The sequence below is a fragment of the Macrobrachium rosenbergii genome, chromosome 12 (genome assembly GCF_040412425.1).
Source record: "Macrobrachium rosenbergii isolate ZJJX-2024 chromosome 12, ASM4041242v1, whole genome shotgun sequence".
Lineage (NCBI taxonomy): Eukaryota > Metazoa > Arthropoda > Malacostraca > Decapoda > Palaemonidae > Macrobrachium > Macrobrachium rosenbergii.
The window spans coordinates 34,319,197-34,336,383 of NC_089752.1; the positions used below are offsets into that span (position 1 = coordinate 34,319,197).

The window sequence follows — 17,187 nt, forward strand, 5'->3', positions numbered from 1 at the left end:
TCAGTTTTACTGCATGCGTATAAAAATTACTTTATTATGCTACACAGTAATAATAAGATGGTTCCTGTTGGCAAGTCAGTATCCAGTGGTCCACACCATCTGCAAAGTGAACAGAACAGAACTGTTTCTGCAATGTTGAAATTACAGAAAAATCGGACCTTGACCTCTGACCCCAGGGCGGAGGTCAGTCATTGAGATTGGTCCATGTGTTTGGCAGCTCTGCCATGTTAGCAACTAGAGGTCATTTAGCAACTAGAGGTCATAATAATAATAATAATAATAATAATAATAATAATAATAATAATAATAATAATAATAATAGACCATTCATTCGTAAGAAAATTCTTAAAAAGAAGAGTTGCAGCGATGAATATAACCAAAGGAATAAAAATAGACAAATAAAAAAAAATAAGTAAGTACAGACTAAAACAAGAATGATAGAAAAACTAAGACAAATAACATCATTAAATAAGGCAAATAAAAAGGCAATAAATACGTACATACTAAAACAGCAATGACAGGAAAACTAGAACAAACAAGATATTTAAATAAGGAAACCTGATCTTTTTGTCCTGAAGCATCTACTAAAAACATAAGATTTGCTTGAGATTTAAATGATTCATATTTGGCCAAAAACACCGAACGTGAATTGAAACATTCGTTCTATTCAGAATGAAAAGAGGCAGATATCGAAGCTTCTCTTTTTAAATCAAGGAACGACACAATTACAAAAAAATTTATATTCGAGGATGAATAATGAATCAAGAGCTTCAGTTAATATCTCAATAAATGTTGGCTCCATCAAGCCATTGTCGAGAGAAAGAGAGGAGAGAGAGAAGATTTCGTGGCTGAACCAAAGGTTACATTTGGCCCACTCACCAACGGGAGCCTACGAGATGAGAATCCCTTGAATGAGATTTATTACTTATGTTTATTGATTGATGAGATTACCTAGCGTCAAACGACCAAGGTCAAAGACCCTAGGCGGCGTCAGAGAGCCTTTTGCTCTCTGGCGCCTGGTTTAAGCGCATGTCTAAAAAGTTGCTTTTGTAGGTTTGTAATATAATTAACCATTATAATATAAATTATGATGATTAAAAATATTCTGAAGAAACACGGCGGTGGTATGAGTACTTACTTGAATGATATTTTTTAACAACTCGGATAAGAGAAGATTATGTTAATTTATGAGACTCTGTTTACCAGTGATATTTTCACTATTTGTATTAGAAAGAAATTTTATTTATGCTTTAAATAAAACTTAATATTCCTTTAATACACTGCTAATTGATTTTTAAATACTAAATATTTAATGGCTCATTCAACCAACTGTGTTAAGGAAGTCATTGCAAGTCTGTCAACATGATGACGTCACAGAGGCTTCGAGGATCCGTGAATGACTGTGATTGCCCATATGAATAGATTTGTTCCTTATAAACCCTTTAAAACACTTTTCAAGTTATAATAGTGACTGGCCCGATAGAACACTTGTATAGTAAATGTAACAAACATTAACAGTTACAGAATTCTTGGAATTGTCATAGGTATTACATAAAATAAGAGTCTTTCAAGATACAAAATCATTTTTTTTCCAGGAATCCAGAAGACTTTGCTCTCACTGACTCCTGGATTGTCCGAAGTAAAGAGCCTTGGGCCTTTCACTTGTTATGGAGCCGATTTCAGACTCCGTAACATTTGGTGTCCCGAGAGTCGTTTTCGGCTCAGAAGGCCTAAGAGGAAGACCCCATGTGGTGGGTCAAAAGCCCTCTTAGGAATCCCCTGAATAAGGACTACCTCTCGGTTTGGGGTTCCGAGACAGGACAGGTTCCTGACGTCCCCCGCCAATCCAGGAGTCCAGACTCATTTTCTCTTTTCTTTTTCTTCTGCTTCTTCTTCTTCCTTCAGCCCTCAGTTGGTTCGTCTGGCTAAGATTATTTGTTTGGTAATTAGTTTAGTATATTGAATATATCTTTGTTCCTCGTGGCATTACAGTTTTTGAATAGAGAAGTCCGTTTTTAGCTCTAAATGCCTTAGTTTTCACATCATTTGAGTAGTCTCAAAGCTGTATATACAAAGGTCCTTTTACCAACATATATATTTTGTATCTTAGATCCAGTAACCTATGTTTTATTTTACTTTGCTTTTACCATGAGTGCTTTTACAAATCTTGATTTTTTTTATTATTCATAAAAATATACGTCAAAACACATTAACTTTCGATCTTCGTTTGAACAGGTAGCGAATGAAGCTCAGTAAAGATTCGTCTATGACCTCACCCCGTGGGCATTTATTCATTACTGGGCAGCTCTGATTGGCTGACGATCAACATTTCCGGTGTCGTTGGCATATTGCGGTAAATGTTAAACTCTTTCTTCAGTAACATATTTAAGTGATTATATATATATATATATATATATATATATATATATATGTATATATATATATATATATATATATATATATATATATATATATACATATATATATATATATATATATATATATATATATATATATATACATACATATATACATATATATACTATATATATATATATATATATATATATATATATATATATATATATATATATGTATATATGTATGTATATATATATATATATATATATATATATATATATATATATATATATATATATATATATATATATATATAGCTTAATGATAAATAATATTGCCAAGACCAGGAAGAACATTCTTTATTGTACAAGCTTTCGAGGTATAAAACCTCATCATCAGGCTGAAAAAAAACCGACAAGGATGAGAATCAATAAAATTACAATAAAATGAATTGTCATAATAAATCTTCAGCAAAAATACTAACGAAATATATAAAATGAACAAGTAAATACAAACTAAAAGGGTGAGACGTAAAATAACGAAAAATTAAAAACACAAACATAAAAATATGAAAATAAAACTAAGGTGAAATGTAAACAAACTACCACTCACAAAGTAAAATATTTAACGACCTAATTGAGTACCTACTATGAAATTACACGATAACTAGTTGAATACCAGACGAGTTGTTGTTCAATTCCGGCTTCATCTTTTTAATTGTCAGCGACTCTGAAATTAAAAGGTCCAGTCTATTTGAACAAAAAGACAGTACCCGAAAATCCAGGTCAGTGAAAGGATGGTCCTGTGCTAAACTGTGTTCTCTAATGGCAGAAAAGGGTGGTTTGGAAAGGGGAAACCTAGTTCTAATAGAAAGACCTCTGTGTTCCAAAATTCTGTGTCTGAGCCAGCGGGAACTGGATCCCACGTATCGCAGACCACACAAGTGAACAAGTGAACAAGTAAACGACACAGGAATTAAGGTCCACAGGCAGAGTAGGCTTCTCTCTCAAAAGTGATCTTATTGTAAAAGGATTACAGAAAACAAACCGGAAACTGATTTGAGGGAAACAATGCTTAAGTATTTCTTGTAACTTTTTCGGACCATATAGCTACTATGACCAAGGTAAGGCAATTTAATGTACTTTACATCTTTACTAGCAGTACTGTACACCGGTCTGGGACAAAACTTTTCATTTAAAAAATTTTTCAGAACTTTGTAAAATACAAAAATGGGATATGAGTTTTCAGAAAAATAATTCTGGAGGAAAACCATATCTTGATGAAATAAATTAAAATCACAACAAACATTGTAGGCTCTATTTATCAAAGTGCGTATTGAGTTCATCTTATACAACTTTGGCGAAAAACTGAGGTAATTCAATCCCAAGCCAGTAAAAGTACTTTTCCTATAAACAGAGGTCTCAAATTTGCCACTATTTCTGTATACCTGTACATCTAAAAATGACAACTTATTATCCTGTTCCGTCTCACAAGTAAAAGAAATGTTAGGGTGACGAGAATGAAAATATTAAAAAAACAAATCAACATGTGATAATTCCTTAAACACAAGGAAAGTATCATCTACATGCCTACGGTAATACAAAGTTTTGAAAGCACTAGGGCATTCAGACATCCAAATCCTTTCACAATAACCCATGATGCAATCCGCATATACAGGTCCAAGGGAATTTCCCATAGCTACTCCATCTATTTGATTATATAATTTACCATCAAAAGTAAAAATGCCATCAGCAGTTGCTAAATGTAATAATTTTTGCAAGTCTATTTTATTAAGTCCAAACACTGATAAATCGTTTTCACATATATTATCAAGAATAATGTCGGTTGTTTCTTTTAGTGGGATATTGGTGAAAAGAGAGGTTACATCGAAACTAGCCATTACAACATCTTGGTTAAAATTGAAAGAGCATAATTCTTTAACAAATTTGGAAGAATTACAGATGTTAAATTCACTTAAAGTTAGAGGGTTTAAAACTGGAACTAAAAACTTAGACAGGTTATAACTAAAAGTACCAATTGAGGAAATAATAGGTCTTAAAGGGTTTCCTATTTTATGTACCTTAGGTAGACCGTACAAATAACCAGGCTTAGACCCTGAAGCAAATAAAGAGCTATATGTAGCTTCCCCAATCAGAATTATTTTTCTGAAAACTCATATCCCATTTTTGTATTTTACAAAGTTCTGAAAAATTTTTTAAATGAAAAGTTTTGTCCCAGACCAGGTGTACAGTACTGCTAGTAAAGATGTAAAGTACATTAAATTGCCTTACCTTGGTCATAGTAGCTATATGGTCCGAAAAAAAGTTACAAGAAATACTTAAGCATTGTTTCCCTCAAATCAGTTTCCGGTTTGTTTTCTGTAATCCTTTTACAATAAGATCACTTTTGAGAGAGAAGCCTACTCTGCCTGTGGACCTTAATTCCTGTGTCGTTTACTTGTTCACTTGTTCGCAGTGTGGTCTGCGATACGTGGGATCCAGTTCCCGCTGGCTCAGACACAGAATTTTGGAACACAGAGGTCTTTCTATTAGAACTAGGTTTCCCCTTTCCAAACCACCCTTTTCTGCCATTAGAGAACACAGTTTAGCACAGGACCATCCTTTCACTGACCTGGATTTTCGGGTACTGTCTTTTTGTTCAAATAGACTGGACCTTTTAATTTCAGAGTCGCTGACTATTAAAAAGATGAAGCCGGAATTGAACAACAACTCGTCTGGTATTCAACTAGTTATCGTGTAATTTCATAGTAGGTACTCAATTAGGTCGTTAAATATTTTACTTTGTGAGTGGTAGTTTGTTTACATTTCACCTTAGTTTTATTTTCATATTTTTATGTTTGTGTTTTTAATTTTTCGTTATTTTACGTCTCACCCTTTTAGTTTGTATTTACTTGTTCATTTTATATATTTCGTTAGTATTTTTGCTGAAGATTTATTATGACAATTCATTTTATTGTAATTTTATTGATTCTCATCCTTGTCGGTTTTTTCAGCCTGATGATGAGGTTTTATACCTCGAAAGCTTGTACAATAAAAGAATGTTCTTCCTGGTCTTGGCAATATTATTTATCATTAAGCTAAGATTTCCAAGTTTATCAATTAAGACTAAATTATATATAGATATATATATATATATATATATATATATATATATATATATATATATATATATATATATATATATATATATATATATATATATATATATATATATATATATATATATATATATATATATATATATATATATATAAACCCCTTTTGTATAAATCATAAACATGCCAATTTGTATCTATAATATAACCAATACAAACACAGAAAGACAAACTGGTATCAAGCAGCTTCCTCAGATCAGACACAAACGAACAATGAGCTTTCAATAATTATGATTCATCTCATTAGTATAACAAGGCTACACATAGGCCTATGTCACAAACTGTTCAAATCACGAGATTTCTTATCATCCAATTTGTGTTTTATGTTCAGTTTTACTGCATGCGTATAAAAATTACTTTATTATGCTACTAAAGTAATAATAAGATGGTTCCTGTTGGCAAGTCAGTATCCAGTGGTCCACACCATCTGCAAAGTGAACAGAACAGAACTGTTTCTGCAATGTTGAAATTACAGAAAAATCGGACCTTGACCTCTGACCCCAGGGCAGAGGTCAGTCATTGAGATTGGTCCATGTGTTTGGCAGCTCTGCCATGTTAGCAACTAGAGGTCATTATAATAATAATAATAATAATAATAATAATAATAATAATAATAATAATAATAATAATAATAATAATAATAATAATAATAATAATAATAATAGATCATTCATTCGTAAGAAAATTCTTAAAAAGAAGAGTTGCAGCGATGAATATAACCGAAGGAATAAAAATAGACAAATAAAAAAAAATAAGTAAGTACAGACTAAAACAAAAATGATAGAAAAACTAAGACAAATAAGATCATTAAATAAGGCAAATAAAAAGGCAATAAATACGTACATACTAAAACAGCAATGACAGGAAAACTAGAACAAACAAGATATTTAAATAAGGAAACCTGATCGTTTTGTCCTGAAGCATCTACTAAAAACATAAGATTTGCTTGAGATTTAAATGATTCATATTTGGCCAAAAACACCGAACGTGAATTGAAACATTCGTTCTATTCAGAATGAAAAGAGGCAGATATCGAAGCTTCTCTTTTTAAATCAAGGAACGACCCAATTACAAAAAAAATTTATATTCGAGGATGAATAATGAATCAAGAGCTTTAGTTAATATCTCAATAAATGTTGGCTCCATCAAGCCATTGTCGAGAGAAAGAGATCAGAGAGAGAAGATTTCGTGGCTGAACCAAAGGCTACATTTAGCCCACTCACCAATGGGAGCCTACGAGATGAGAATCCCTTGAATGAGATTTATTACTTATGTTTATTGATTGATGAGATTACCTAGCGTCAAACGACCAAGGTCAAAGACCTAGGCGGCGTCAGAGAGCCTTTTGCTCTCTGGCGCCTGGTTTAAGCGCATGTCTAAAAAAGTTCTATTCTAGGTTTGTAATATAATTAACCATTATAATATAAATTATGATGATTAAAAATATTCTGAAGAAACACGGCGCTGGTATGAGTACTTACTTGAATGATATTTTTTAACAACTCGGATAAGAGAAGATTATGTTAATTTATGAGACTCTGTTTACCAGTGATATTTTCACTACTTGTATTAGAAAGAAATTTTATTTATGCTTTAAATAAAACTTAATATTCCTTTAATACACTGCTAATTGATTTTTAAATATTGAATATTTAATGGCTCATTCAACCAACTGTGTTAAGGAAGTCATTGCAAGTCTGTCAACATGATGACGTCACAGAGGCTTCGAGGATCCGTGAATGACTGTGATTGCCCATATGGATAGATTTGTTCCTTATAAACCCTTTAAAACACTTTTCAAGTTATAATAGTGACTGGCCCGATAGAACACTTGTATAGTAAACGTAACAAACATTAACAGTTACAGAATTCTTGGAATTGTCATAGGTATTACATAAAATAAGAGTCTTTCAAGATACAAAATCATTTTTTTCCAGGAATCCAGAAGACTTTGCTCTCACTGACTCCTGGATTGTCCGAAGTAAAGAGCCTTGGGCCTTTCACTTGTTATGGAGCCGATTTCAGACTCCGTAACATTTGGTGTCCCGAGAGTCGTTTTCGGCTCAGAAGGCCTAAGAGGAAGACCCCATGTGGTGGGTCAAAAAGCCCTCTTAGGAATCCCTGAATAAGGACTACCTCTCGGTTTGGGGTTCCGAGACAGGACAGGTTCCTGACGTCCCCCGCCAATCCAGGAGTCCAGACTCATTTTCTCTCTTTTTTTCTTCTGCTTCTTCTTCTTCCTTCAGCCCTCAGTTGGTTCATCTGGCTAAGATTATTTGTTTGGTAATTAGTTTTTAGTATATTGAATATATCTTTGTTCCTCGTGGCATTACAGTTTTTGAATAGAGAAGTCCTTTTTTTAGCTCTAAATGCCTTAGTTTTCACATCATTTGAGTAGTCTCGAAGCTGTATATACAAAGGTCCTTTTACCAACATATATATTTTGTATCTTAGATCCAGTAACCTATGTTTTATTTTACTTTGCTTTTACCATGAGTGCTTTTACAAATCTTGATTTTTTTTATTATTCATAAAAATATACGTCAAAACACATTAACTTTCGATCTTCGTTTGAACAGGTAGCGAATGAAGCTCAGTAAAGATTCGTCTATGACCTCACCCCGTGGGCATTTATTCATTACTGGGCAGCTCTGATTGGCTGACGATCAACATTTCCGGTGTCGTTGGCATATTGCGGTAAATGTTAAACTCTTTCTTCAGTAACATATTTAAGTGATTTTATATATATATATATATATATATATATATATATATATATATATATATATATATATATATATATATATATATATATATATATATATATATATATATATATATATATATATATATATATATATATATATATATATATATATATATATATATATATATATATATATATATATATATATATATATATATATATATATATATATATATATATATATATATATATATATATATATATATATATATATATATATATATATATATATATATATATATATATATTATATAATACTTGGAAATATATAGCTTAATGATAAATAATATTGCCAAGACCAGGAAGAACATTCTTTATTGTACAAGCTTTCGAGGTATAAAACCTCATCATCAGGCTGAAAAAAAACCGACAAGGATGAGAATCAATAAAATTACAATAAAATGAATTGTCATAATAAATCTTCAGCAAAAATACTAACGAAATATATAAAATGAACAAGTAAATACAAACTAAAAGGGTGAGACGTAAAATAACGAAAAATTAAAAACACAAACATAAAAATATGAAAATAAAACTAAGGTGAAATGTAAACAAACTACCACTCACAAAGTAAAATATTTAACGACCTAATTGAGTACCTACTATGAAATTACACGATAACTAGTTGAATACCAGACGAGTTGTTGTTCAATTCCGGCTTCATCTTTTTAATTGTCAGCGACTCTGAAATTAAAAGGTCCAGTCTATTTGAACAAAAAGACAGTACCCGAAAATCCAGGTCAGTGAAAGGATGGTCCTGTGCTAAACTGTGTTCTCTAATGGCAGAAAAGGGTGGTTTGGAAAGGGGAAACCTAGTTCTAATAGAAAGACCTCTGTGTTCCAAAATTCTGTGTCTGAGCCAGCGGGAACTGGATCCCACGTATCGCAGACCACACTGCGAACAAGTGAACAAGTGAACAAGTAAACGACACAGGAATTAAGGTCCACAGGCAGAGTAGGCTTCTCTCTCAAAAGTGATCTTATTGTAAAAGGATTACAGAAAACAAACCGGAAACTGATTTGAGGGAAACAATGCTTAAGTATTTCTTGTAACTTTTTTCGGACCATATAGCTACTATGACCAAGGTAAGGCAATTTAATGTACTTTACATCTTTACTAGCAGTACTGTACACCGGTCTGGGACAAAACTTTTCATTTAAAAATTTTTCAGAACTTTGTAAAATACAAAAATGGGATATGAGTTTTCAGAAAAATAATTCTGGAGGAAAACCATATCTTGATGAAATAAATTAAAATCACAACAAACATTGTAGGCTCTATTTATCAAAGTGCGTATTGAGTTCATCTTATACAACTTTGGCGAAAAACTGAGGTAATTCAATCCCAAGCCAGTAAAAGTACTTTTCCTATAAACAGAGGTCTTAAATTTGCCACTATTTCTGTATACCTGTACATCTAAAAATGACAACTTATTATCCTGTTCCGTCTCACAAGTAAAAGAAATGTTAGGGTGACGAGAATGAAAATATTAAAAAAATAAATCAACATGTGATAATTCCTTAAACACAAGGAAAGTATCATCTACATACCTACGGTAATACAAAGGTTTGAAAGCACTAGGGCATTCAGACATCCAAATCCTTTCACAATAACCCATGATGCAATCCGCATATACAGGTCCAAGGGAATTTCCCATAGCTACTCCATCTATTTGATTATATAATTTACCATCAAAAGTAAAAATGCCATCAGGAGTTGCTAAATGTAATAATTTTTGCAAGTCTATTTTATTAAGTCCAAACACTGATAAATCGTTTTCACATATATTATCAAGAATAATGTCGGTTGTTTCTTTTAGTGGGATATTGGTGAAAAGAGAGGTTACATCGAAAGTAGCCATTACAACATCTTGGTTAAAATTGAAAGAGCATAATTCTTTAACAAATTTGGAAGAATTACAGATGTTAAATTCACTTAAAGTTAGAGGGTTTAAAACTGGAACTAAAAACTTAGACAGGTTATAACTAAAAGTACCAATTGAGGAAATAATAGGTCTTAAAGGGTTTCCTATTTTATGTACCTTAGGTAGACTGTACAAATAACCAGGCTTAGACCCTGAAGCAAATAAAGAGCTATATGTAGCTTTCCCAATCAGAATTATTTTTCTGAAAACTCATATCCCATTTTTGTATTTTACAAAGTTCTGAAAATTTTTTAAATGAAAAGTTTTGTCCCAGACCGGTGTACAGTACTGCTAGTAAAGATGTAAAGTACATTAAATTGCCTTACCTTGGTCATAGTAGCTATATGGTCCGAAAAAGTTACAAGAAATACTTAAGCATTGTTTCCCTCAAATCAGTTTCCGGTTTGTTTTCTGTAATCCTTTTACAATAAGATCACTTTTGAGAGAGAAGCCTACTCTGCCTGTGGACCTTAATTCCTGTGTCGTTTACTTGTTCACTTGTTCGCAGTGTGGTCTGCGATACGTGGGATCCAGTTCCCGCTGGCTCAGACACAGAATTTTGGAACACAGAGGTCTTTCTATTAGAACTAGGTTTCCCCTTTCCAAACCACCCTTTTCTGCCATTAGAGAACACAGTTTAGCACAGGACCATCCTTTCACTGACCTGGATTTTCGGGTACTGTCTTTTTGTTCAAATAGACTGGACCTTTTAATTTCAGAGTCGCTGACTATTAAAAAGATGAAGCCGGAATTGAACAACAACTCGTCTGGTATTCAACTAGTTATCGTGTAATTTCATAGTAGGTACTCAATTAGGTCGTTAAATATTTTACTTTGTGAGTGGTAGTTTGTTTACATTTCACCTTAGTTTTATTTTCATATTTTTATGTTTGTGTTTTTAATTTTTCGTTATTTTACGTCTCACCCTTTTAGTTTGTATTTACTTGTTCATTTTATATATTTCGTTAGTATTTTTGCTGAAGATTTATTATGACAATTCATTTTATTGTAATTTTATTGATTCTCATCCTTGTCGGTTTTTTCAGCCTGATGATGAGGTTTTATACCTCGAAAGCTTGTACAATAAAGAATGTTCTTCCTGGTCTTGGCAATATTATTTATCATTAAGCTAAGATTTCCAAGTAGCTGCCCAATTATATGAGACTATATATATATATATATATATATATATATATATATATATATATATATATATATATATATATATATATATATATATATATATATATATATATATTATATATATATATATATATATAAATATATATATATATATATATATATATAAATATATATATAAATCATAAACATGCCAATTTGTATCTATAATATACCAATACAAGCACAGAAAGACAAACTGGTATCAAGCAGCTTCCTCAGATCAGACACAAACGAACAATGAGCTTTCAATAATTATGATTCATCTCATTAGTATAACAAGGCTACACATAGGCCTATGTCACAAACTGTTCAAATCACGAGATTTCTTATCATCCAATTTGTGTTTTATGTTCAGTTTTACTGCATGTATATAAAAATTACTTTATTATGCTACTAAAGTAATAATAAGATGGTTCCTGTTGGCAAGTCAGTATCCAGTGGTCCACACCATCTGCAAAGTGAACAGAACAGAACTGTTTCTGCAATGTTGAAATTACAGAAAAATCGGACCTTGACCTCTGACCCCAGGGCAGAGGTCAGTCATTGAGATTGGTCCATGTGTTTGGCAGCTCTGCCATGTTAGCAACTAGAGGTCATAATAATAATAATAATAATAATAATAATAATAATAATAATAATAATAATAATAATAATAATAATAATAATAATAATAATAATAATAGATCATTCATTCGTAAGAAAATTCTTAAAAAGAAGAGTTGCAGCGATGAATATAACCGAAGGAATAAAAATAGACAACTAAAAAAATAAGTAAGTACAGACTAAAACAAAAATGATAGAAAATCTAAGACAAATAAGATCACTAAATAAGGCAAATAAAAAGGCAATAAATACGTACATACTAAAACAGCAATGACAGGAAAACTAGAACAAACAAGATATTTAAATAAGGAAACCTGATCGTTTTGTCCTGAAGCATCTACTAAAAACATAAGATTTGCTTGAGATTTAAATGATTCATATTTGGCCAAAAACACCGAACGTGAATTGAAACATTCGTTCTATTCAGAATGAAAAGAGGCAGATATCGAAGCTTCTCTTTTTAAATCAAGGAACGACCCAATTACAAAAAAATTTATATTCGAGGATGAATAATGAATCAAGAGCTTTAGTTAATATCTCAATAAATGTTGGCTCCATCAAGCCATTGTCGAGAGAAAGAGATCAGAGAGAGAAGATTTCGTGGCTGAACCAAAGGCTACATTTAGCCCACTCACCAATGGGAGCCTACGAGATGAGAATCCCTTGAATGAGATTTATTACTTATGTTTATTGATTGATGAGATTACCTAGCGTCAAACGACCAAGGTCAAAGACCCTAGGCGGCGTCAGAGAGCCTTTTGCTCTCTGGCGCCTGGTTTAAGCGCATGTCTAAAGAGTTCTATTCTAGGTTTGTAATATAATTAACCATTATAATATAAATTATGATGATTAAAAATATTCTGAAGAAACACGGCGCTGGTATGAGTACTTACTTGAATGATATTTTTTAACAACTCGGATAAGAGAAGATTATGTTAATTTATGAGACTCTGTTTACCAGTGATATTTTCACTACTTGTATTAGAAAGAAATTTTATTTATGCTTTAAATAAAACTTAATATTCCTTTAATACACTGCTAATTGATTTTTAAATATTGAATATTTAATGGCTCATTCAACCAACTGTGTTAAGGAAGTCATTGCAAGTCTGTCAACATGATGACGTCACAGAGGCTTCGAGGATCCGTGAATGACTGTGATTGCCCATATGGATAGATTTGTTCCTTATAAACCCTTTAAAACACTTTTCAAGTTATAATAGTGACTGGCCCGATAGAACACTTGTATAGTAAACGTAACAAACATTAACAGTTACAGAATTCTTGGAATTGTCATAGGTATTACATAAAATAAGAGTCTTTCAAGATACAAAATCATTTTTTCCAGGAATCCAGAAGACTTTGCTCTCACTGACTCCTGGATTGTCCGAAGTAAAGAGCCTTGGGCCTTTCACTTGTTATGGAGCCGATTTCAGACTCCGTAACATTTGGTGTCCTGAGAGTCGTTTTCGGCTCAGAAGGCCTAAGAGGAAGACCCCATGTGGTGGGTCAAAAGCCCTCTTAGGAATCCCTGAATAAGGACTACCTCTCGGTTTGGGGTTCCGAGACAGGACAGGTTCCTGACGTCCCCCGCCAATCCAGGAGTCCAGACTCATTTTCTCTCTTCTTTTTCTTCTGCTTCTTCTTCTTCCTTCAGCCCTCAGTTGGTTCATCTGGCTAAGATTATTTGTTTGGTAATTAGTTTAGTATATTGAATATATCTTTGTTCCTCGTGGCATTACAGTTTTTGAATAGAGAAGTCCTTTTTTTTAGCTCTAAATGCCTTAGTTTTCACATCCTTTGAGTAGTCTCAAAGCTGTATATACAAAGGTCCTTTTACCAACATATATATTTTGTATCTTAGATCCAGTAACCTATGTTTTATTTTACTTTGCTTTTACCATGAGTGCTTTTACAAATCTTGATTTTTTTATTATTCATAAAAATATACGTCAAAACACATTAACTTTCGATCTGATAGCGTTTGAACAGGTAGCGAATGAAGCTCAGTAAAGATTCGTCCATGACCTCACCCCGTGGGCATTTATTCATTACTGGGCAGCTCTGATTGGCTGACGATCAACATTTCCGGTGTCGTTGGCATATTGCGGTAAATGTTAAACTCTTTCTTCAGTAACATATTTAAGTGATTATTATATATATATATATATATATATATATATATATATATATATATATATATATATATATATATATATATATATATATATATATATATATATATATATATATATATATATATATATATATATATATATATATATATATATATATATATATATATATATATATATATATATATATATATATATATATATATATATATATATATATAGCTTAATGATAAATAATATTGCCAAGACCAGGAAGAACATTCTTTATTGTACAAGCTTTCGAGGTATAAAACCTCATCATCAGGCTGAAAAAACCGACAAGGATGAGAATCAATAAAATTACAATAAAATGAATTGTCATAATAAATCTTCAGCAAAAATACTAACGAAATATATAAAATGAACAAGTAAATACAAACTAAAAGGGTGAGACGTAAAATAACGAAAAATTAAAAACACAAACATAAAAATATGAAAATAAAACTAAGGTGAAATGTAAACAAACTACCACTCACAAAGTAAAATATTTAACGACCTAATTGAGTACCTACTATGAAATTACACGATAACTAGTTGAATACCAGACGAGTTGTTGTTCAATTCCGGCTTCATCTTTTTAATTGTCAGCGACTCTGAAATTAAAAGGTCCAGTCTATTTGAACAAAAAGACAGTACCCGAAAATCCAGGTCAGTGAAAGGATGGTCCTGTGCTAAACTGTGTTCTCTAATGGCAGAAAAGGGTGGTTTGGAAAAGGGAAACCTAGTTCTAATAGAAAGACCTCTGTGTTCCAAAATTCTGTGTCTGAGCCAGCGGGAACTGGATCCCACGTATCGCAGACCACACTGCGAACAAGTGAACAAGTAAACGACACAGGAATTAAGGTCCACAGGCAGAGTAGGCTTCTCTCTCAAAAGTGATCTTATTGTAAAAGGATTACAGAAAACAAACCGGAAACTGATTTGAGGGAAACAATGCTTAAGTATTTCTTGTAACTTTTTCGGACCATATAGCTACTATGACCAAGGTAAGGCAATTTAATGTACTTTACATCTTTACTAGCAGTACTGTACACCGGTCTGGGACAAAACTTTTCATTTAAAAATTTTTCAGAACTTTGTAAAATACAAAAATGGGATATGAGTTTTCAGAAAAATAATTCTGGAGGAAAACCATATCTTGATGAAATAAATTAAAATCACAACAAACATTGTAGGCTCTATTTATCAAAGTGCGTATTGAGTTCATCTTATACAACTTTATGAAAAACTGAGGTAATTCAATCCCAAGCCAGTAAAAGTACTTTTCCTATAAACAGAGGTCTTAAATTTGCCACTATTTCTGTATACCTGTACATCTAAAAATGACAACTTATTATCCTGTTCCGTCTCACAAGTAAAAAGAAATGTTAGGGTGACGAGAATGAAAATATTCAAAAAACAAATCAACATGTGATAATTCCTTAAACACAAGGAAAGTATCATCTACATACCTACGGTAATACAAAGGTTTGAAAGCACTAGGGCATTCAGACATCCAAATCCTTTCACAATAACCCATGATGCAATCCGCATATACAGGTCCAAGGGAATTTCCCATAGCTACTCCATCTATTTGATTATATAATTTACCATCAAAAGTAAAAATGCCATCAGCAGTTGCTAAATGTAATAATTTTTGCAAGTCTATTTTATTAAGTCCAAACACTGATAAATCGTTTTCACATATATTATCAAGAATAATGTCGGTTGTTTCTTTTAGTGGGATATTGGTGAAAAGAGAGGTTACATCGAAACTAGCCATTACAACATCTTGGTTAAAATTGAAAGAGCATAATTCTTTAACAAATTTGGAAGAATTACAGATGTTAAATTCACTTAAAGTTAGAGGGTTTAAAACTGGAACTAAAAACTTAGACAGGTTATAACTAAAAGTACCAATTGAGGAAATAATAGGTCTTAAAGGGTTTCCTATTTTATGTACCTTAGGTAGACCGTACAAATAACCAGGCTTAGACCCTGAAGCAAATAAAGAGCTATATGTAGCTTCCCCAATCAGAATTATTTTTCTGAAAACTCATATCCCATTTTTGTATTTTACAAAGTTCTGAAAAATTTTTTAAATGAAAAGTTTTGTCCCAGACCGGTGTACAGTACTGCTAGTAAAGATGTAAAGTACATTAAATTGCCTTACCTTGGTCATAGTAGCTATATGGTCCGAAAAAAGTTACAAGAAATACTTAAGCATTGTTTCCCTCAAATCAGTTTCCGGTTTGTTTTCTGTAATCCTTTTACAATAAGATCACTTTTGAGAGAGAAGCCTACTCTGCCTGTGGACCTTAATTCCTGTGTCGTTTACTTGTTCACTTGTTCGCAGTGTGGTCTGCGATACGTGGGATCCAGTTCCTGCTGGCTCAGACACAGAATTTTGGAACACAGAGGTCTTTCTATTAGAACTAGGTTTCCCCTTTCCAAACCACCCTTTTCTGCCATTAGAGAACACAGTTTAGCACAGGACCATCCTTTCACTGACCTGGATTTTCGGGTACTGTCTTTTGTTCAAATAGACTGGACCTTTTAATTTCAGAGTCGCTGACAATTAAAAAGATGAAGCCGGAATTGAACAACAACTCGTCTGGTATTCAACTAGTTATCGTGTAATTTCATAGTAGGTACTCAATTAGGTCGTTAAATATTTTACTTTGTGAGTGGTAGTTTGTTTACATTTCACCTTAGTTTTATTTTCATATTTTTATGTTTGTGTTTTTAATTTTTCGTTATTTTACGTCTCACCCTTTTAGTTTGTATTTACTTGTTCATTTTATATATTTCGTTAGTATTTTTGCTGAAGATTTATTATGACAATTCATTTTATTGTAATTTTATTGATTCTCATCCTTGTCGGTTTTTTCAGCCTGATGATGAGGTTTTATACCTGAAAGCTTTGTACAATAAAGAATGTTCTTCCTGGTCTTGGCAATATTATTTATCATTTAAGATTTCCAAGTATTTCCAGACTAGATATATATATATATATATATA

The 17,187-nt window shown here is 32.0% G+C and overlaps 1 long non-coding RNA gene across 1 annotated transcript in view; it reads left to right on the forward strand.

The window, feature by feature from the left end:
- LOC136844214 (uncharacterized) overlaps positions 1–17,187 on the forward strand; it is a 512,558-nt gene that overhangs the window by 291,419 nt on the left and 203,952 nt on the right. The window lies entirely within an intron of this gene.